Here is a 22,767-nt window from a genome sequence, read left to right on the forward strand (position 1 = left end):
TAATTGATTGGGGATCAATGCCATCCTATTCACTATATTTCAAAAATCCTTTGTAAATGCATAGACATTCTAGGATATAATGACAGGTAATTGAATGCAGAACTTTCTTAGTATCAGGCTAGCTTCAGATACTCCTCTCTGATGGTGTGTGAGATCTCGGAGACTCCTGGGGCCTAGAAGGCCTCATCTGTGAAGTGTCGTGAGCTGGATTAGAATGACATGTTCTCTAAACCCTCCAAGTGTGAATGGTCCTGGGGCCTATGAAAATCAAATTACTCAGGTCCTTCAGAGAGTCTTAACTGTGGTTCTTGGTGAATTTTCACAGTGAGCAATTACCGGAAACAGAAGATGAATTATTGTCTGGTACTTAGAAAATCTTAATAGGATTCACTATTTAACTGTTTAAACAATGCAGTGCCTCACTGAATTAAAAAAAAAAGAGAGAGAAAGAAATCACTCATACTAGTGAAGAAGTAATTACACAAGAAGAACAGGAAAAATGGGGCAAAAGTTTAGAAGCAGTTGGTCCTGGCAATCAGTGGTTCCTTTGATTACACATGTTCAATGGTACAGAAACTTTAAATGATATAAACACACTGTTTCATCAATATTTTGTAGCAATATATATTATTGCTATGTTTTTGAAAAGAATAACATCTCTTTCATTTCTAAACTTAATTTGAAGGGAGGTAAGTGTACCATTCTGGTATATTTGTAATTACACATACTCTTAACCCACTCCACACTAAAACAAAATTCAGTGTGATTCAGCTAAAGCTGATTCATAACTAAATACTTTAAGCAACACTAAAAAAAAAAAAAAAAGGGAAATTTGATTTTACATTGTCTCAAATTTCTTAACTGGAAGAAGTCCAAGTGGACAGCTCTCTCTTTAAGCAGCAGGCCGCCAGTGTTCTCTGTAGGTACAGACCTTTATGTTTGAATTAAGTTCACTGATTTTTTATCCTGGTTGCCTTCTGCTAGGACATCCCATTAAGTCGGATTACTTGCATTTTATTCACACCCATTCTTTACATGGACAGCACATGAGTGGGGGGTGCGCCTGGCTGGCTCAGTCAGAGTATGTGACTCTTGATCTTGGGGTCGTGCGTTCAAGCCCCACACTGGGTGTAGAGATTACTTAGGAAAAAAAAAGCGTGTGAGTGGAACTGAATTTGAATCACACAATTAATTAAAAAAATAAAATAAATTCAATAACTTTTTTTAAAGCTTATTTATTTTGAGAGACAGAGAGAGAGCAGGGGAGGGGCAGAGAGAGGGAGAGAGATTTCCAAGTAGGTTCTATGCAGAGCTTGAACCTACTGAACTGCAAGATCATGACCTGAGATGAAATCAAGCATTGGACGCTTGAACCTATAGTAAATTGGTTCAACTCTTCATGTCCTGTCCGTTCATTTACAGAAGGGGTGACAGTATCCATTAACTTCCCTGATGGTGACCCTCATTGGCTTTTCACCTCCTGAACTTCCTGGAATTCAATTGAGCAATAACTAGAGGTAATCATCCTGTACACCTCACTGCCAAGTCAAATATGACAGTCTAAACTCTTTTTTGTTTCCTTAAATTATGGATCTCCCAGCCTTTTTCTTTACTTTTGATGAAAGGGACCAGATTTTTTTTTATCCCATACCCACCCCCTTATCCGAGCTTTGCTTCATTTGGTTTCAGTTATTCATAGTCAACCACAGTCTGGAAGCAGATGATCCTCCTTCTGACATGTCCTCAGATGGTTAATAGTAGCCTAACACTACGTCACAATGTCTGTATCTTCCAATTCACTGCATCTCATCATGTAGGCATGCAGGCATTTTATCATCTCACATCATCACAAGAAGAAGGGTGAGGGCCGTACAATAAGGTATTTTGAGAGGGAAAGATCACATTCACATAAGTTTTATTATAGTACATTGTTATTGTTCTATCATTAGTTATTATTGTTAATCTCTTACTGTGCCTAATTTATAAATGAAACATTATCATAGGCATACATGTATGGGAAAAAAACATAGTATATATAGGGTTTGGTAGTATCTGTGTTTTCACAGAACTATCTGCAAACTTGGGGACTTAGAACTATCCCCTGAAGATGAGGGGGAACTACTGAATGTCCTTTATGGCTGTACCATTTGGTTTTCAAATAACAATTTCTGCCTTTCATCTTTTTTTAAAAAGTGAGTATAATTTAACCAAGTATTTTGCTGTATAGATTAAATGGAAGAAATCTTGAAGATTTTTCTCTACATATTTAAACCTTCAATGTAGAATATCTATCAATTGTTCTTTTTTCAGAATGCCAAATTCAGGAAGAATAAATAAGAAAGAATAATTATTGATATTGTAAAAAAAGTTTATTGCCAAGATTACTGACCACAAATGTGACTTAAAAAAACTCATTTTGGCAACATTGTCTAGAAATCCATCATCCTTGATTAAAACTTAAGTATTCATAAATGTTCTGAGTTCACAGTGGGCATTCAATAAAACTCCCACTTAAATTTTATCTAATAATTATATTTACCATTTTATTTATGAAGTTGTACTTATTAATTAATTAAGAACCTTAAATCCATTGGTTAATATTTCAAAATTAGTTCTGTGTTTAAGACTGTATTACCTTAGGCAAAGAGTCATCTTTCTGAATGAACTTCAAAGTCCCTATTTATAGCTTCAGAGCCTCCCATCAAGAGCCTCCAAATGAATAGGTTTGAGGTGGAGGCAGGAATCTTCATTCTAACAAGCACCGCAGGTGATTTTTCAGGCAAGTGTCCTTCACATCTTGAGAACCACCTTTACCAAAGCTGATCTCTCCCTCTCAAAACAAAAACAAAAAACAAAAAACAAAAAAATTGAAAAGAAAGAGGTGCCTGGGTAGCTCAGTCAGATGCATGATTTTGGCTCAGGTCATGTTCCCAGGGTTGTGGGATCAAGCCCTGAGTTGGGCTCTGCACTGTGCATGGAGCCTGCTTGAGATTCTCTCTCTCTCTCTCTCTCTCTCTCTCTCTCTCTCTCTCTCTCTCTCTCCCCTTCTGTCTCTCTCTCTCTCTCTCTCAATCCTCTGCCACTCTCCCCCTACTCCTGTGCTCTAATTAAAAATCAATCAATAAACAGTTGTGCCAAATCTCAGGTTATTGACAAAAGTAATGATGCTGAGTGAGGTTGATACAGTGGAGTCCTCAGTAAGGCAACTCATACATATATATATATATATATATATATATATATATATATATGTATACACATGTGAGAACCTATGAGAAACTCCCACTAAATGAGATATTGTAACAACGCTTTTACTCAAAATTACAGAGACACCACTTGTTGTCAATTATTAAGAAGATCTAAACATAGCAACATTACAAAGTAATAGGAAATTTTAAGGCTAAGTGATACATTGGACTGAGCTTAAGTTAACTGACTTTAGCTAGACCTTCTTAGGATGACCCAGGCATATTTCAACACAGTTCCATGGTATGTGGGTGGCTGCAGCTTGTTCTCGACAATGATAATAAAATAATACTTTTCTTTACCTCAAATAATGGCTCTCCTTAATCTATGGAAGACCAAATACTCTTTAGCTTCAAGATTAAGTCTAAATGAACTCTTTTCTTAAATCTTGAGATAGTTTTCTAAGCAACACTCATAATGAAGATAACTTTTTCACTAAGTTATCCAAAAAGACTTCACTATTTTCTTCCTCATTCTGAACTGAAAGCCCTGTAGTATTAGTGTATATGCTATGTTTTATAGAATGTTGTTGATACAGGCTAATGTCAACAGCACATGGAAGAAAGACACAAAAGAGAAAACATGCAATGTTTAGATGCTTACCCGTGGATCACTCCTCAATGAGGTGGTGCTTCCACCGCCAAGAGAATTTTTCAAAATAAAGTTGAATGCATATGTTCCTAGCAATTCATATCTGTGGAATTAAGAAAAGATGAATTATAATACATTTTACCAAATATAAGGACTGCTAAAGGAATTAGCTACCCCCCAAGGAAACCCCCTGTCAGTCTTATAATAGCCATAAAAAATTAAGAAAGGAGATTTAGATGTAAATATGCATATAATAGATATTTCACTCAAGAATGCGGTGACCAAAACACCAAGGCTGAATCCCCCATCAACCAAGATAACGTTTACTCAAAAAAGTAAAGCACTGGTAAATGGGAAGGGGAAGGCATTTTTTCTTTAACTTCTGATATAATTACAAATAGTTGCAAAAGTTATATAAAGAATTCCCATGTATTCTTCTCCCAGATTTTCCAAATTTTACTTTATCCTTTCTCTCTCTCTCTCTGCGCGCGCGCGCGCGCGCACACACACACACACACACACACACACACACACACATTTTTTTCTGAACTATTTGAGAATAATTTGTAGATATGATGCCCCTTTACCCCTAAATTCTTCAATGTGCTTCCTAAAAGAGTCCTAAATATCACAGTATCATTATCAAAATCAGAAAATTAATGCTGCTACAATCATCTAAACTCCAGATTTATTTAGGATTTGCCAATTATCCCAGTAATGTCTGCTGTAGCAAAAGAAAATTCCAATTCATAGATTGCAGTCTGCTATGTTTGGCTCATCTCTAATCTAGAGCGATTTCTCAATCTCTTTCATGATATTGACATTTTTGGGGAATGCAGGCCTGCTCTTTTGTAGCTTATCAATCAGTTTGTGTTTGATATTCCCCCTGATTAGGCTCAGGTATGTATTTTTGGCAGGAATGCCCCAAGAGTGATGTTGTTTTCCTTTTCATATCAGTAGGCACGTGATGTTGATTTGGTTGGTTCTGGTTAATGGGTTACTAGTGAGAAAAAGAAAAGCAGTCCCTGACTTCTGCTGTCTGAGAATGCCACCATCTAGGCCTTGGTGTTGCTAGGAGATGCACTGGCACTCAGAGCTGGGCCTCGGTGCTCTTGTGTTGAACAGAAACTGTTTCCCAGAATATCAGTATTAGTCAAGGCCACTCTGGGACCTTGTGACAAGACCCCTCCATTATCATGTCTGAACACAGACAAAACAATGAACACTGTCATTATTGCACTAATGGCCAAACCTCCCTCTATCTTGGGTAGTATGTATGCCTGTGGCTGCTTTGCCAGTTATAGCTCTAGCTTCAGTCTAGTCTTCCTTCCTTCTGTATATGATTTCCTGAGATACCCAATGATAGAATTACCCGTACTTCCTGACAGCTTCCAATTCAGAACCATTTTCTTTACCACTCTCCAGAGTTACCTAACCACCCCCAAATCCTGTAAGTCCTTTCTAACTTCCTTTCACTGAACCGTCCCATGGTTTCTCATGGTGTGCGTTGTTCCTTACTGCAACAATTATTAATCCCAGCTTGCTCAACTACAGGTGCGTTCCTGGTGGTCTTAGCCTGATGCTTAGATGCTTAGAACTGATGCAAGTGATAACATTGCTCAGTTGAGACTACTTACATATCCTGGTAATATCCACCTTTCTACCAGTTTTAGCATCCACGGATGATTCTTGCCTGAATCAGTTATTACTAAGATGGTTCTGATTTCTAATAAGAAATACATGTGGTCTTCCTCCCATTTCTGACACAAAACTCCTAAAACCTTGGGAATTTCTTAAGCCAGGAGGGCAATACAGGTATCTTGTGTTATTTTAATGAGGTGACTTTTGCAATGCCCCTAGACCACCTAAGGACAGGGGTTGTCACCAGAGAAACAAACCATGTAATTAGAGGGTTGGAATTATCAGTCCTACCTCCCCTGACCTCCGCTGAGGAGGGAGGGGCTGGAGATTAAATCAGTCACCCAAAGCCAGTGATTTAATCAACCATGCTTATGCCGTGAAGCCCCCGTAAGGACAAGGTTCGTAGAAGCTTCTAAGTTAGTGAACACATAGAGATGTAGGGAGACTGCCATGTAGGGAGATGTAGCAGAGAAGCTCCGTGCCCCTTCCCACATCCCTTGTCCCATGCCTCTCTTCTACCTGGCTGTCCTTGAGTTGTATCTTTTTATAACAGATAGACAATCTGGTGAATAAATGGGGTTTCCTGAGTTCTGTGAGCTGCTCTAGCAAATTCATCAAACCCAAGGAGGGAATAATGGGAACCTCTGATTTATAACCAGGCAGCCAGAAGTACAGGTAACAACAACCTGTGCGTTAGACTGGCATCTGAAGTGGGGGTAGAGAAGAAAAGTCCTGTAGAACTGAGCCCATGACCAGCAAGCTGTTGCTATCTCGAGGTAGATGGTGTCAGAATAGGTTGAACTGTAGGACATCCATTTGGAGTTGGTGTCCAGAGAACCATTGGTGTTAAGGGAAAACTGCATCCCTATCCTGCCCCATTGAAATGGGGTCCAGGAATCCAAAATCCTGCCAAATGGTAATTTTTTTCAATTTGCATCATTTTTTCTACAGTAAGAAGTTAGATTTCTATCATAAGGAAAAGCTTTCCATTCTCCCCTATTTACTGACATTATTTTGGACTTCACTGTATTCTTATTTTATTCCATCGATCATAATCCGTTAATATGTTATTTATTTTGATGGTCATATTATTTCAAGTTTGTTTTGTGGAAGCTCCATCAGACTGGCCCGTGTATTCTTTGGATTTGTCTCTATCATTCTTTGACAGATGAAAGGTAAAAAGCATGTCCTCAACAATAGCGGCTTTAACTGAAGAGCATTTTACAGGATAGGTACAGTATGGTCCTTATGGAAAAGCATGCCCAGTGCTGTATAGGAGCAATCCCTCTTCCTAACACTCTGATTAAAGTCTAGCCATAGTTTCATCCAGCCGCCATCCTTACAGTTACTGGTCTGTCCTCCCAAGTGTCAGCAATGACAATGATACCCTTCGTATCAGCAATGGGCTTCCACCAATCCTCAGCTGGTTTTCCCCACTGTTCCATTGACAATTAGTTTGAAGATGCCTTATGCCACGGTGAAACCTGTGTTTTAAAGTACAGAAACACCTTTCCAGTTTCTCTGCTACAGCACTGGCACTGGCATACTGCTATCAGCCTTAAAATTCAAAACTGTTTGCCAGGAGGCAAAATCGGTGGTAGAAAGCAGGAAGTCTACCCACAGCGTATATTGTGTTAGTCATGAGGATGCCAGCAAGACATATTTTCCCCCTAAAATTTTTTGCCTTCAAGCAATATTAGCCTTTGAGCACGGACCAGGCCATATACCACAAAGTATACGCTGAAGTCAGAATATCTCAACAGACAGTTCATGAGTGTTTCCAGGGAAGATTTACTAATGACAAGACAGATATAAGAATTGTATCTTCTGTCCAGTGCTCATTGGGCTTAGAGCATGGGAAAAATATAGAAATGTATACAAACAACACATATATTAATAGTATGTTCTAATGGATTGTTATATACATATATATAGGAAAAATATAGATATGTATACAAACAAACATGTATATTAATAATAACATGTATGTACTACTAGTACATATCTCTATTTATATATATATATAGATAGATATAGATATAGATATATATAGATATAGATATATATAGATATATATAGATATATATATATGTAATATTTATGTATACAGGTATGGAAGTAATTCAGAGAAGATCAACACTGTAACACTGTCCAGGACAGTGTGAAAGAGTATTGTGACCAAAGTGTGTATCTGTGAAAGGAGAAGCAGAAATGGGGAAATTAAATGAAGAGGGAAAGGGAGCTGAATTGCTTGGATATAGTATAGATACTGTCATCTAGTAACAAAATATTTTCCTGATATTTTAAGCATTGTTTTTGTTAATTTCTTGAATAATAACATGGAAAAATGAATGTAATTGTAATTATGCAAGGATGGATAAGAAATAAAATTATTACGGAAGTAGAATATCCTGATTGCATAGGCACTGATACGAGAATTTACACATTCAATATGTGCTATAGCAATAAGACAGACAGAAGATAGATTCACCATCAATGATTTAAAACAATTTTGCATTTTCTTCATATATTGTTCATTTTGTAGCATATATTATGTTAATCAGAAGACTGGTATCAGGGAGAATTTTTATTTCCTCTTAAACTTTACCTTGAGGAATTGAAACAACTAGCCTTTGATTTGTTTTTTCACTGTGCAATTTCAGCTACCAATTCTACATAGTATTAAGTATATTCACTATTACTCAAAAGCCATTTTTAAGAGAAATGTCTAGATGTGTAATTTCAAGCAAAGATTAATTTCAAATAAGAGAACATGCCCTAGGTTACTATTTCCCTTGTAAGTCAATGACTGTTAATATAAATTTGACCCATTTTTCCTTGTACACATAACCAGGTGGAATGTGGGCTTAATGAAAAAATGGAAAATTATGTAAGAACGGTTATTAACCATACTTTTATAATTACTGTGATTACATTAAAAAAGAAAAGTCTGCTCATGAATTTCAGGAGGATCCAGAATTCTCCCCAGACTTCTTTTATCTATTTCCTGATTTACTGAACAAACATTTCTGCCCTGCAGGATGTATACCAGTCTTCCATAATAATCCTGGTCTGACAAGAGAATAATATGAAGTCCTTTAGGAGCTCAAAGAAGGATGAAATGTTGGCCAAGATTGACTCCTATTTTTAAAAGTTGAATCACTTTAAGTGTATTAGCACTAGATCAAAGTGAAACCTCAAACCCACACGTACCACACATCCCATTATACCTTGGAAGCAACAATGTCCAGCTCTGCGAAAAGAAATAATGCAAGGGAGAGTGTCACCTTGTTGCAGGGATGAAGACTGTGATGGGCATGCCTTGAGAGGTAAGATAATACAGTGTAGTCATCAAAAGCACAGACTTGGGAGACTCCCTGGTTGAATCTTGGCTCCACCACTGTGACCTTAGGTAAATTATTTTTTAATTGTGTGCTGTACCTCCTGCCCAGTATCCTTAGGTTGTCAGGAGGAAAAAGTAAATTAACAAGTGCTAAAGACCCTGAGTAGGTCAGTCAGACTTTTAATAAATAATGAATACCCATTGAATGAGCTGATGTAGTGAGGTCCTTCTACACGCAGGACATTGTGCTTGGGCTTAGACGGTGCCTCCTAGAAGGATCTTTAATATGGCTGATGTGAAATTACCTAGTAAGCTTTACAAAACTGATTCAATGACCATTCTATTTGCCAACCAGCTTATGTCCTGTGTCCACTTGCCCTTATTTAATCAACAGTAAGTTGGAAACGCATACTTATGCTATATTAAGTGTTGGTAATATGAAAATGCATGAGACATCATCTCGGTCTTGGAGGGCCATCAATGGTAGTTGAAGACAGGACATACACAACCAATGATTACAAAAGGTGGCATATATCAAGATATTTGTATGGGTACTGATATTCAAAGGAACAATCATTATCAGGCACCCTTTTTTCACTTAAGCATGACTGACTCAACCATTTTCCCTTGAATTACTGTTTTAATTTTGTTTTGCTACTCAAGGCTTGATGTTTATCTGGTCCACTCCAGTTCTAAAAGTTCTATTTCACTGGGATTTTGTTTGTTTTGTTGTCATATTGTTGTTTTGTTTTATATCCCTAAAGAGTTGCAAAGCAACTTGACTGCTAGATGCATGGGTTAAATTTTTTGTATCCTAGTTCACTTTGCACGGTACGTGTTGGTGCCATCTATTCACAGGTGCCAAATACACACCTATACACATGTGTATTAATAAATAAATAAAATACACGGAAACCAGAAGTTAATCCACATACCAAAGTCTAAATTAGACAAGTCTCTTTTCAAGTGAAACACCGTATAGATTATTAAGTTTGTTTTGCCTATCTGCAACCGGAGGATGGCGCAGACAACCGGTAGGAGAAATGGAAGAGGGTAATTAACAGTGATAACAGATTTACAGCATACATTTTGTAAAAAGCTGAAGAGATTTGCGTTCCTTAGCCGTAAGAACGTAACATCATGACCGAAAGTCACTCCCCGGGGACTGTCTGAAAATCATTTCCGAAGGAAGAAGAATACAGGTAATTGGCCTTGAAATGAGCCAGAATCATTTAAGTTCGTGATCAGAAAATTGAAAAGAACTGAGCAGTAGTGCTACTCCACCAGTGACCTGCAGACAGGCAGTGTCAGCATGGTCAGCCAGAACTGCCGATGTCCAATTTCCACTGCAGAAAGGGGTGCATTTAGCAATCTGTTTTTTTTTTTAAACGTTTATTTACTTTTGAGACAGAGAGAGACAGAGCATGAACGGGGGAGGGCCAGAGAGAGAAAGGGAGACACAGAATCTGAAACAGGCTCCAGGCTCTGAGCTGTCAGCACACAGCCCGATGCGGGGCTCGAACTCACGGACCGCAAGATCATGACCTGAGCCAAAGTCGGACACTTAACCGACTGAGCCACCCAGGCACCCCAGCAATCTGTTTTATCAAGCCTTCCAGGTGACTGATGCGAGCTCACATTTCTTAAACACTGCTCTAAAAGATCTTTACTGGGAAGAATGTACGTGAAACACTCATCAGAGAGGGCGGGCTTTTATTTCTCACAAGACTGCTAATCTGAATGGCAATGTAACTGACTGAGTGATTATCTCCAGACCAAACTGGCACTGCGCACTGATGATTGCAATTGCTGTCTGCGAGCCCATTAGACTTCTGCCCCCAACAGGGATGGGAACAAGTCGGTGGTGCAGGCTTGGGAGTTCTAGGCACTCCCTCTGCTTACCTTGAGAGCTCAGGACCCAGCAAAGACTGCCAGCTAAGGATTTTTAGGATAGGTGAAAGTGCTAGAAAAAGGTGATAGGAGGAGAAGGGGGAAAAAATGGCAGGAGATAATGCAGTGACACAAATAGGGGACAAGGGTAGAAAAAGAAAAAGAGTGCGAAGGAAGTACGAACACGAGAATATGAGAAGAAAGAGAGGAGAGTCTATCTAAAGTCAGAGTTGAATTCAGTAAGAAGCAAGAGAACAAAAGAAAAAGTCTGGCGGTCACTAGCCAAGGGAGCCGCTAGAAGGGTTAGAGGCACCAGTGTGAAAAGTGCAGCGCTGCTTGGCAAACCATGAGCACCATGAAAAGGCGGGTTAGGACTAGGACTGCGACGTAAAAAAACAAAGTGTAAGAGCAAGAGATAAGAAAGCACATTAGCTGGAGCGCCTGGGTGGCTCTGTCGGTTAAGTGTCCAACTTGGGCTCAGGTCATGATCTCGCGGTTCTGAGTTCAAGCCCCACCTTGGGCTCTGTGCTGACATCTCAGGGTCTACAGCCTGCTTTGGAGTCTGTGTTTCCCTGTCTGCCCCTCCCCCGCTCATGCTCTGTCTCTCTCAAAAATAAATAAACCTAAAAAAAAAAAAAAACCTTAAAAAAACAATAAAAGCACATTAACCAACCATGTTCCAGGGGTTATACAGGATCAGTCCTTTCTGAAGTAAGATGATGAACCGGATGACCTCTATAGTCCTTCACAATTAATGGTTAGTACGTGACCGCTATGTTATACGGAATGTGTGCACACAATTAACTAGAAAATACTTGTGGTATTTTTTTTTTTTTTTGGCAAATTGAATAGGTACTTTTATTGGCACATCTAGGTCATTTGTTTCAAAAAGTCATCTTTACATTACATGAAGAATAATTTTTAAAAATATTTACAGAGTAGTAAGGCTACTGAGAAATTCTTTTAAATTTTTGTTTTAAAATGTAACATACTTTAAATTTGACAAAAGCTCATAAAAATAGAAAAATCCTGTTTTGGCTGACCCAGCATATCTAAACACAATGGGGTGCCTTCTTAATTACTTCCTTTAATATGCTGAGCTTAGTTTCAGAATTCATTAGGGATCAGACTTCCAGGAGAATTTCCTGTTTGTTTTGGCTCAATTATTATTGGTGAATTATAGAGAAAAATAGAACATATCAATTGATTATAGATCGTCTTTGGAAAGTATGAAATGAAAATACAAGAAAGAAAATATATCTATCCAGAATCTAGCTATAGAAACTACAGGATGATCAGAGTGTATCTCAGAATACACTAGTGAAATTCAACTCTCTCATTGGCCAGTTTTAGTAACGACTGGCAGCATATGGGTTTGTTCAAAGCAACTAGAAACATGTTTACTTTTTCCTTTTTAGTGAGGTTACCAGATGGCCCCAAGAAAAGGATATGATTTTGCTCCAGTTCTACATATCCAGAAAATAAAAATCTTAAATTTAATGTATTATAGCTTTCATGATTTCCTTGTGATTGTACACACTGAGGAAATGATGTTATACCAAGAAAACCCCAACCCTTTAGGAACCAATCTAAGCATGAAGGCATTCAAAGATATTCAAAGACATGCTTTGTGTGGCGTTCCCTGGTACCGATAGGAAACATGAGTTTATTAGGCAGAATGACGAAGCATGCTCTTTGTTCTCAGAAAAGTTGCAACACCCTGTGTGTGTGTGTGTGTGTGTGTGTGTGTGTGTGTGTGGCTGGCTGTATTACTGACCAGAAGGTAAGCCATGTGGTAGCCATATGCTTCTCTGGTTAACAGAATCAGAAATTGCTTTCCTAGGTCTACACATTTCCTAGGATTTGGTTCTTCAATATAGATTCCATTATCCAAATATTGATAATGCCATATTATTTTAAAATATTGTATTCTGGAATAATGTTTAGTATATGTGCTGCCGAAGCAGGCACAACTGAAGTAATGTTTAAATTCAATGACCCATGCTATTGATGCTAGTTAGTCCAATTGATTAGGGAAGATTTTTAATGAGTACTAAATTGCAATTACACAAGGTAATTAGTATTTTAGTCCCTAGTGCAAATAGCTCTAATCTCAGGACATCCTACAAATAACAAAGGGGATAGGGTGACAGGGTAAGGATAATTTCTATCAGCATCTTTAGAGATCAATGAATATATCACATCTGCTTAAATACTTAAAGTGTGGGTGGATTTAGGTGGTCCAAAATAACCATGTCCTGGGGAAAAGCCATATGTGGGCATAAATCTATAACTGTGCCTGACACACAAGAATAAACTTGACTTGGGGCGCCTGGGTGGCTCAGTCGGTTGAACGTCTGACTTCAGCTCAGGTCATGATCTCACAATTCGTGGGTTTGAGCCCTGCATCAGGCTCTGTGCTGACCGCATGCCCAGAGCCTGGAGCCTGCTTCAGATTCTGTGTCTCCCTGTCTCTCTGCCTGCTCACGCTTTGTCTCACTCTGTTTCTCAAAAATAAATAAATGTTGGGGCGCCTGGGTGGCGCAGTTGGTTGAGCGTCCGACTTCAGCCAGGTCACGATCTCGCGGTCCGTGAGTTCGAGCCCCGTGTCGGGCTCTGGGCTGATGGCTCAGAGCCTGGAGCCTGTTTCCGATTCTGTGTCTCCCTCTCTCTCTGCCCCTCCCCCGTTCATGCTCTGTCTCTCTCTGTCCCAAAAATAAATAAACGTTGAAAAAAAAAATTTTAAAAATAAATAAATAAATAAATAAATAAATAAATAAATGTAAAAAAAAAACTTAAAAAAATAAAAAAGACAGACAGAAAGAAAGAAAGAATAAACTTAATGCTGAATATTTAAGGAACTATTATACTCTTAAGAAATGTACTTTATTGCTTTATTCAAATACTGAATATTCACTGAAATAAACTGAAAAGCAATAGAATATATAAGGTTTGCTTTTTCTGACTAAATACCTCTGTTATGATGCAAATTAATTTCTTTGGGGCAAAAGTTTTGTTTTTTTAAAGCACAACAAAAAAAATTCAGAAACCTGAAAAATGTAACTAGTCCTGAAATACTTTTATTTCATTACATAACTATTCATAAGTGACATTTACAATGTATGTGAAAAAACAGCTGACTGAATCTTCCCACCTACATAAAACTAACTTAAAAAATAAACCTTTAGGGGTGCCTGGGTGGCTCAGTTGGTTAAGCATCTGACTCTTGATTTCAGCTCAGGTCATGATCTCTCACAGTTTGTGTGCTGACAGCAGAGAGCCTTTGTGGGATTCTCTCCCTCTCTCTGCCCTTCTCCCGCTTGCCCTCTCTCACTCTCTCTCTTTCAAAATAAATAAACATTTAAACATAAAAAAGTAAACCTTTAGAAACTAATACATCTTAATATAATCCTTAAAATTCTCATAAATTAAATTAGAAATTTCTCTTACTTTTCCTCCAGTAGCTTTTACTTTCTATTCTCAAAAATTCATTCTAATACCAATTATAAAATGGACCCCAAATGATATAACTTAAAAACTGAAAGTATTTTAAATGCCCCCCCCCCAAAAAAAAACTCTCAAAAAAGAAGTCGTTTTAATGATCGCTTTCACTAAAGATATTTTCTTATTGAAAGGATATTCTGGAAAGAAAAAAAAAGATTTTGCTTACCATGAAATACTAGCTTACAAATTGATACTAAAACTCTTTTAAAAGAGTGATCCAAGGCTCACAAATATTTAGTGAGCATTTACTGTGTGCGTGGTGCCCAGCACAGAGGGAGAACAAAACATAGTCCCTATACTTCAAGGAACTGAGGGTGCCAGAAAATGGATACAACAACATTAATACAAGATTGAGAGACACACAGGCCAAAGGAAAGCAGAAGGGGTTGAAAAAATAGAGGAGATTCTTTCTGCCTGGAAGAATTAAGGACAGTTCATAGGGGAAGAATTATTTGAGCTAGGATTTATAAGGGTAGATATGAGTATTTTGGTGGTGAAAGATGGATGGGAAGAAGAGCGGGATGATAGAAAGAAATCATGTGATCCAAAACATGGAGTTGGGACAGGACAGCCTACACTCTGGGGATGGTAAAGTCCAAGCTTTACCACTTGGTCCTCGGACTCGTCGATTCCTATTTCCTACTTGCAAATTCTCTCTCTCTGTTCCCTGAACTTGGAATGCCCTTCCTTTCATTCTCTCTACTATACTGTAGTCTATTAAGTGTGCAATAGCATTATGTCTAAAAAAAACAATGTACATACTTTAATTTAAAAATACTTCATTGCTAAAAAAAAATGCTAACCATCATCTGAGCTTTCAATGAGTCATAATCTTTTTGCTGGTGGTCTTGCCTTGATGTTGATGGCCGCTGACTGATGAAGGTGGTGACTGTTGAAGGTCAGGGTGGCTGCAGCCCCTTCTTAAATTAAGACAACAATGAAGTTTGCATTGACTCTTCCTTTCACGAACAATTTCTCTGTAGCTTGGGCTGATGTTTGATAGCATTTTACCCACAGTAGAGCTTTCAAAATTGGAGTCAGTCCTCTCAAATCATGCTGCTGCTTTATTAACTAAGTTTATATAATAGTCTAAATCCTTTGCTGTCATTTCAACAGTCTTCACAGCATCTTCACCAGGAGTAGATTCCATGTCAAAAAACCCCCATTTTATTTGTTCATCTATAAGAAGGAACTCATCTGTGAAAGTTTCACTATGAGATCACAGCAATTCAGTCACATCTTCAGGTTCCGCTTCTAATTGCAATTCTCTCTCTGTCCCCACCACATCTGCAGTTACTTCCTCCACTGCAGTCTTGAACTCTTTAAAGTCATATCCATGAGAACTGGAATCAGCTTCTTCCAAACTCCTGTTAATATTGATATTTTGACTTCTTCCCATGAATCACAAATGTGCTTAATGGCATCTAGAATGGTGACTCTTTTCCAGAAGGTTTTACTTTATTTTGCTTAGGTCCATCAGAGGAATCACTATGACAGCTACAGCCTTATGAAATGTATTTCTTAAATAATAAGACTTGAAAGTCTAATGCTCCTTGATCCATGGGCTGCGGAGTGGATGTTGTGTTAGCAGGCATGGAAACAACATTAATCGCATTGTACATCTTCATCAGAGCTCTTAGGTGATCAGGTGCATTGTCAATGAGCAGTCATATTTTGAAAGGATTTTTTTTCCGAATGGTAGGTCTCAACAGTGGTCTTAAAATATTCAGTAAGCCACATTTTAAACAGCTGTGCTGTCATCCAGGCTTTCTTGTTCCATTATAGAGCAGATTTAGTGTAATTCTTAGGGGACCTAGGATTTCAGAATGGTAAGTGAGCACTGGCTTCAACTTAAACTCACCAGCTGCATTAGCCCCTAACAAAAGAGTCATCCTGTCCTTTGAAGCTTTGAAGCCAGGCACCAACTTCTCCTTTCTAGCTATGGAAGTCCTAGATGACATCTTCTTCCAGTATAAGGCTATTTAGTCTACATTGAAAAATCTGTTGTTAAGTGTAGCTGCCTTCGTGAATTATCTTAGCTGGATCTCCTGGATAAGTTGCTGCAGCTTCTACATCAGCACTTGCTTCACCCTGTGCTTTGATGTTATGGAGACGGCTTCTTTCTTTAAGCCTCAGGAACCCATCTCTGCTAACTTGCAACATTTCTTCTGTAGCTTCCTCATCTCATTCAGCCTTCATAGAACTGAAGAGAGTCAGGACCTTACTCTGGATTAGGCTTTGGCTTAAGGGAAAGTTGTGGCTGCTTTGATCTCCTATCCAGACCACTCACACTTTCTCCATACCAGCATGAGGACTGTTTCACTTTCTTATCATCCGTGTGTTCACTGGAGTAGCACTTTTAATTTCCTTCAAGAACTCCTCCTCTGCATTCACAACTTGGCTAGCTATTTGGCACAGGAGGCCTAGCTTTCAGTCTGTCTTGGCTTTTGACACACCTTCCTCGCTAAGCTTAATCATATCTAGCTTTTGACTTAAAGTAAGAGAAGTGTCACTCTTCCTTTCACGTGAACACTTAGAGGCCATCGTTGGCTTATTAATTGGCCCAATTTCAACACTGCGGTGTCCCAGGGAAGAGAGAGGCCCAGGGAGAGGAAGAAAGATAGGGTAATGGCTGGTTGATGGAGCAGTCAGAATACACACAACATTTATTGATTAAGCTTGTTGTCTTATGTGGGCACGTGGTGCCCCAAAACAATTACAATAGCAACATGAAAGGTCACTGATCACAGATCTCCCTAACAAACATAATTATAGTGAAAACGTTTGAAATATTGAAAGAGTTACCAAAATATGACACAGAAACACAAAGTGAGCAAATACTGTTGGAAAAATGGCACCAATAGACTTGCTCCATGCAGGGCTGCCACAAACTTTCGATTTGTAAAAAAACACAGTATCTGCAACGTGCAATAAGGTGTGGCACAGTAAAACAAGGTATGCCTGTAAAAGGGAGTATTTAAAATCTTTGACGGAGCCTTACCGGACATGGTAATTCATTGGATTTAGTGACTGTGGAAGAATCAGAGAATATTGAGGTCTGCAACTTGGTTGAGTAGGAAAATGCGGATATCATTGACATCGATAGGAAAGAAAATAGAAGGTGCCTGATTTTGGAAGAAGAGAAGATAGATTCACTCAAGATATTTGCTTGGTACCTACTATGTGCCAAGCACTAGGCCAGCACTGGACTACAGATTTGAAAGACACATCTCTTTTCTAAGGAACCTCAAGTCCTCAGTCACTCATCAATTTCTTTACTATCTAATAAATAGGTTTTTTGAGGGAGGGGGTGGAGAGAGGGGCACAGGAGGAGAGAGAGAGAAAATCTGAAGCAGCCTCCAAGCTTAGCATGGAGCCCAACGCTGGGATCGAGCTCATGACCAACCATGAATCATGACCGTGAGATCAAGTCCTGAGCCGAAATCAAGAGTCAGATGTTTAACTGACTGAGCCACCCAGGTACCCCTCAATTAACATTTTTAAAGCACCAGATACTGGAGCAAAAATTAAGTAAGAAACTGTCCTTGTCTTCAAGGAGTTCCTAGGTTGGTAGTGAAGACCTATAAAAATGACCACCAAGCTTAAAGTGCTATCAAAGAAATATACCAGAATGTGTTAGATTTTGTTATTATTTTAAATTTAGAGAGTGTCAGGGGACCAGCCAGGTGGAATTCTGTCAGGTAACTTTTGTCTGGCCTGAAATTGAGGAGTGGGGTTATGGCTAGGTGTATTAGTAGATTTGCAGATTGTTCACATGGTTGAGAAGAAGGTTAAGGACAGTAAGTGGAGGGTGGCCAACACCTACATTCAGTGTATGGGAAAGCGAAGACGAAAAGGAGCCCCCCAAATGGGACAGAGTCTTGGACATATACAAATAAGGAAAATAGGAAAATACTAAAAAGGAGTACAGGAAAATCAAGAACGTCATATGGTGTGGCGGGCCCTAGTCTTCTTGGGAACAATCAAGAGGCAAACTGAAGAAAAGTGAGGAGGAATGATCTTTAATATGTGGTTTATCAAGGATCCCATCTTGCAAAGAAATCCAAGAAATCTGAAGAGCAAGTGGTCTGGCAACAGGCCACTGAGGTAACCTTCAGGAGAGCAGAACTGGGGGAGTGGAAATCATTTTATGAGGGTTTGAGGAGCCAGTAGATGGTGAAGAAATAGAACCAGTGAGTGAAAAATGGTTCATAGACCCTGGGCCCTACATGGAAGAAATGAAGTGGAATGTTAATGTGAAGGGGTAAGTACCAGGTTTAAGAGTTTTGTTTTTGCTTTTATTTGATATTTAGGATAGAAAAACTCAAGTAGTTTTCTAAGGGGAAGAAAGGACTGGCAAGGCATTAAAAATGAAAGAGACAAGAGTTGGGGATGGGGTGGGGCAGGGTGGGATGGGAAGGGACCAAAGCCTTAGGTGAAGCTGTCTTTATCCTTGGAAAGGAGACAAAAGACTCCTGTTGCTGAGAGGGCAGGAAGGAGAACAGGGTGGGCACAGAGAGAAAATAGTAAGGGGAAAACAGGGAATTTGCGTAAGTTTTTGTTGAATGAAGAGTGAGGAAACAATATGAAATGAGGGAGGTAACTGAGTGGTTTTGAGAAACACAAATAATTTGGTACAGTTGCCAGTGGCAATGCAACTAGGAATCAACTAAAGATCACAAGTATTTGTCAATCATGAGTGTGCTATGGGAATTCTGTGCAGGGTAATTTTTGGTTGTACAGGACTATCATGTGTACTGTAGGAAGTTTAACATCACTGGCTCCTATCCATTCAATGTCAGAATTGCTCCCCTGTCATTGTGATAACCCAAAGTAGCCTCATTTTTTCTAAATGCCCTGGGTGGAGAATCATTTAGCTGACATCAGACAGCCTGACTCTACAGCAGAATCAAATCACACTAGTATATAGTCTTCCCCATTATCACTTAGGAACCTGAGCTCAGAGTCCAATAGTTTCAAAAGCTTTAAAAGGAGACAGTAAAAGAAACGTTCCTAGATTATTTTACTCCCTTGGTTGAAAATATTTATATCATCCCCAACCTAATCTCCGTAGATTTAGTTCTAGTAAGAGCAATTGCTAATCACACATAGCATTTTAAAGCCAAATACAGTTGCACGGGAGACTAATTATTGCAATTCAGAGACATTTTTATAAGCAACGTTTGTCTAAATCCTGATCCTAAGCCTGGTTTTATAAGCCTGGCCCTTGGCCCAGAATGTAGGGGTGGGAGGGACGAGAATAAAAGTCCCATGAAGGCGGCTAAAAGGAAATCAGAGGACCTGGCTTCTAAGAGAGCTCCTGCCAAGGTCTCCCAGAAGAGTACTGCTATCCCACACAAACATGGCTCAGGTCTTGGGAGTTTGAAAATACAGCTGCTGATTTGCCCCAATAGTCAGAAATACTGACATAGTAGCAGAGCTTTCTATGGAAGACTTGTACCTGTCCAGACAGAGAAAAGGCAAGTTAAATACAGCTTACCAAAATAATTTACAGGAACTGATACTTAGTACTATCTCAGAGCTAGACCTCAGCTTATCTGGCTGTTCCTTAAGAAATTCTCAGTATGCCTGATCATGACCTCAGGCTTCCCTGGGGAAGGCGAAGCCAATGGGTTTCAACCTGCTAATAGCTTTGCCCTACTGTAACCCCAGTCTACTGGGTCATGGCTCTCAATTAAGCCTTGCCTGAGTGATTCTTCAGGTTGCAATCCCAGCCCATTTCAAACACTCCCACTCAAAACACTGATGGTGATCTGTCTGGTTTTGGTCCCTGCCTGTCTTCCCCAAACTCTTGCATAAACCTTCCAACTGCAATGCCTGGCCTTCTCACCTTGTTTATCAAAGTGTGGTGGCACTGATAGGCTCTAATAGCTACTGATCTGATATATCCAAACACCTAAAACAGGCTAAGACTTTTGATAAAACCCACGTAGAGTGTGAAGTAATAACAAATGGCTTTACTTGGGGCTGACGGAATGCCAAAAATAATGTATAGCCTCACTGTCACTTCTAGGCATAAAACACCAATGAACCAAAATAAAGAATGCATTTAAGAAGGAACATTTTCCAAAATCAAAGACTACAGAAAAGATTATTTATACAGTAGTAGGAACATCTATTATACTACCTTTAGCTTTAATTGTTCTTATTGTTGATTTTGGATGGTAAATAAATTAATCTATTTATTGCAATCCTCTGGTCTTAGGCTGCTAAGGTATACGAATTTCTAAAAGTTAGCTATCAGAAAATGAAAAGAAGTTAAATAATAATGAAATGGTAAACTGATTAAAATAAAAATTGTCTAGGGGTACCTGGGTGGCTCAGTTGGTTAAGCGTCTGCCTTCTGCTCAGGTCACGATCTCAGGGCTTGTGAGTTTGAGCCCTGCATCAGGCTCTGTGCTAACAGCTCAGGGCCTGGATCCTGCTTCAGATTCTGTGTCTCCCTCTCTCCCTGCCCCTCTCCTGCTCGTGCTCTGTCTCTCTCTCTCGAAGATAAATAAATAGTAAAAAAAAATTTTTTTAATTGTATAGTTTTTCATTAAAAATGTTAATCATCCTTAAAGAAAACATAACGTAGTCATATCAAACAATTCATATGTAATTTAGAGCTTTAACATGTATATGCTATTCCATATTTTGAATATATTTCTTATACTCTTATAAAACTCCTTAATTTTAAGAAAATTGGACTATTTATAGTTCATTTAGAGTGAGCAACCAAAGAGACTTGCATTTCATTAATAAACCTTCTCTGGCATATGATTCACTTAAGATTCTGACACTGAGGCAATATTTGAAAGGCCAACATACGATTTATATCAAGTTTCTCCCTAACTCATGTCACACACCTCTCTCCTATCTCCTAGATTTAGTGTTTGGACCACCCAATTTAGCCTATATCAAAGGGTCTCATACTGACCTGTAGATGCTCCAAATCCTGTCAATTCAACAAGTGTACAAGGAGTGTCAAGTTAGTAAGACTGTTAATTTTGAAGGATAACAATCATGTATTCTGCCTTTCATATCTCCTATAATGTGGGCAAAAGATAAAAGTCCTAGAATTAAAATAAAAGCCATTGATCTGCTGATTCAAAATATCCTTAACTACTTATGAGCCCCAGATATAAACATGGCAATCCAATCACTTAAGTTGAACCACACCTTATTACTAAATTCCCTTCCAGCTGGTCTTGGTGCAGAATCTTTTGGAAGTAATCCATGGCTTGAATAATTAGAAATATTTTTAAGTATGGGTAGGAGAGAGGGTACCATGCTGCGATGCCTATTTGTGTACAAGACATCATATTAATAAGCACATATGCTAAAGATTGATCAAGATGACTAGTTAATTTGAAGTATCTTAATCTGATTCTATGGGAATATTGTGTAGTGCATGGGGATGGATGTGGGGGTAGAGGATGTGGGGGATACAGTGGACAAATTGTTGCCATTGAAGTGAATCCCCTGGTGGTGAATATCATTCTCTTTGCTTTCCAAATGTCCATTTCTCTAATTTAGGTCATACTTAGGTATGTCAAATTCAGGCCATCCCTAATATTGCATGGGACATACAATGTCTACGTATGTTTATCTGAAATTCAAGTTTAACAAGGCATTCCTTACTTTTTTATTTTATTTTATTTTATATTTGAGATACTGATGTTTATTTTATTTGTTAAATATAATTTATTATCAAATTGGTTTCCATACAACACTCAGTGCTCATCCCAACAGGTGCCCTCCTCAATGCCCATCACCTACTTTGCCCTCTGCCCCACCCTCCATCAACCTTCAGTTTGTTCTCAGTATTTAAGAGTCTCTTATAGTTTGCCTCCCTCCCTCTCTGTAACGTTTTTTTTCCCCTTCCCCTCCCCCGTGGTCTTCTGTTAAGTTTCTCAGGGTCCACATATGAGTGAAAACTTATGGTATCTGTCTTTCTCTGCCTGACTTATTTCGCTTAGCATAATACCCTCCAGTTTCATCCACATTGCTGCAAATGGCCAGATTTCATTCTTTCTCATTGCCAAGTAGTATTCCATTGTACATATAAACCACATCAAGGCATTCCTTATTTTATCTGGTAACTCTGCTCTGGCTATCTCAAGGGGCTTTATGCAATTCTAAGAAAATTTATTTCATTCCTTTAATTTTTGAAACTAGGCACGTAAATGCATAAAAAACGGCAACTTGCCAAGAGAGTACAGAAGATTGATGTAAAATCAAAGGAAGGATATTGGGATATTAAGTTTATTTAAAAGGCTACGTTTCAGAGATCAAGGACCTTGGCTAATGCTTGCTGTTCTATTCCTGCCCACAACTGATGTTCTAGGGAATGGAAGATACTAAATATTTTTTGAGTGAAAGATGGCAGATATAAATGTCTCAATTTATTTTGAGAATGCAAACACTTCTCTTTTATGATCAGAAATAAAAAGCTGGTTAATGCATTCCTTTTAGTCACCTCAGCTCAAATAGCTCAAATACATACAACAGGTGATGATGAAAGTGAAGTATATAAACTGGCTGTGGCC

The 22,767-nt window shown here is 38.7% G+C and overlaps 1 protein-coding gene across 4 annotated transcripts in view; it reads right to left on the reverse strand.

The window, feature by feature from the left end:
• The window catches only part of LRAT (lecithin retinol acyltransferase), a 118,263-nt gene that overhangs the window by 12,321 nt on the left and 83,175 nt on the right, over nucleotides 1–22,767 (reverse strand). For 3 of the 4 annotated variants that reach the window (XM_047855690.1, XM_047855689.1, XM_047855687.1), the window contains 2 exons: nucleotides 21,156–21,264; nucleotides 3,850–3,940 (listed from right to left, as the gene is read on the reverse strand). The gene's annotated coding sequence lies outside the window, so the exon portion shown is untranslated. The remainder of the gene's footprint in view (nucleotides 1–3,849; nucleotides 3,941–21,155; nucleotides 21,265–22,767) is intronic. The other variant, XM_047855688.1, reaches the window with a different exon arrangement.

This window comes from Prionailurus viverrinus, chromosome B1 (genome assembly GCF_022837055.1).
Source record: "Prionailurus viverrinus isolate Anna chromosome B1, UM_Priviv_1.0, whole genome shotgun sequence".
Taxonomy (NCBI): Eukaryota; Metazoa; Chordata; class Mammalia; order Carnivora; family Felidae; genus Prionailurus; species Prionailurus viverrinus.